An 880-nucleotide genomic window follows, 5' to 3' on the forward strand; every position below is an offset into this window, starting at 1 on the left:
TGTATTGGCAGATGGATCAGGTAATGGTTAACCATTCTTCATTGTCTACATGGATAACAGAGCGTGCCATTAACACCCAGACAGGTTCAAAGCGGCTAGTTACAATTATGAAGAGATCCATAACACGAGATTCAGCTTAGATGCTACCTGAGATTTTTTAAAAATAACGGAAAATAAAAGGGTTGAAGTCAAATACCCAAGAACTATGTGACATGTCTCCTTAAAACCCTTTAAGGTGGTGAGTTGAGAGTAATGATGAGTATAATGATATACACTATATACAGTACCAGTCAAAAGTCAAAAGTTTGGACACACCTACTCATTCAAGGGTTTTTCTATATTTTTAATATTTTCTACATTGTAGAATAATAGTGTTTTYGGTCATTGTCCTGTTGAGYGAATGCCAAGAGTGTGCAAAGCTGTCATCAAGGCAAAGGGTGGCTACTTTGAAGAATCTCAAATATAAAATATATTTTGATTTGTTTAACACTTTTTMGGGTTACTACATGATTCCATATGTGTTATACCATAGTTGTGATGTCTTCACTATCATTCCACAATGTAGAAAATAGTAAAAATAAAGAAAAACTCTGGAATGTGTTGGTGTGTCCAAACGTTTGACTGGTTCTGTATATACAGTAGGAGACCGTTAAATGACCATAGTACGATCATTAGGCCAAGATACAGCTCAACTCCTAATAACATAGTACGATCATTAGGCCAAGATACAGCTCAAATCCTAATAACATAGTACGATCATTAGGCCAAGATACAGCTCAAATCCTAATAACACAGTATGATCATTAGGCCAAGATACAGCTCAAATCCTAATAACACAGTATGATCATTAGGCCAAGATACAGCTCAAATCCTAATAACA

The sequence above is a fragment of the Salvelinus sp. IW2-2015 genome, unplaced genomic scaffold (genome assembly GCF_002910315.2).
Source record: "Salvelinus sp. IW2-2015 unplaced genomic scaffold, ASM291031v2 Un_scaffold6770, whole genome shotgun sequence".
Taxonomy (NCBI): Eukaryota; Metazoa; Chordata; class Actinopteri; order Salmoniformes; family Salmonidae; genus Salvelinus; species Salvelinus sp. IW2-2015.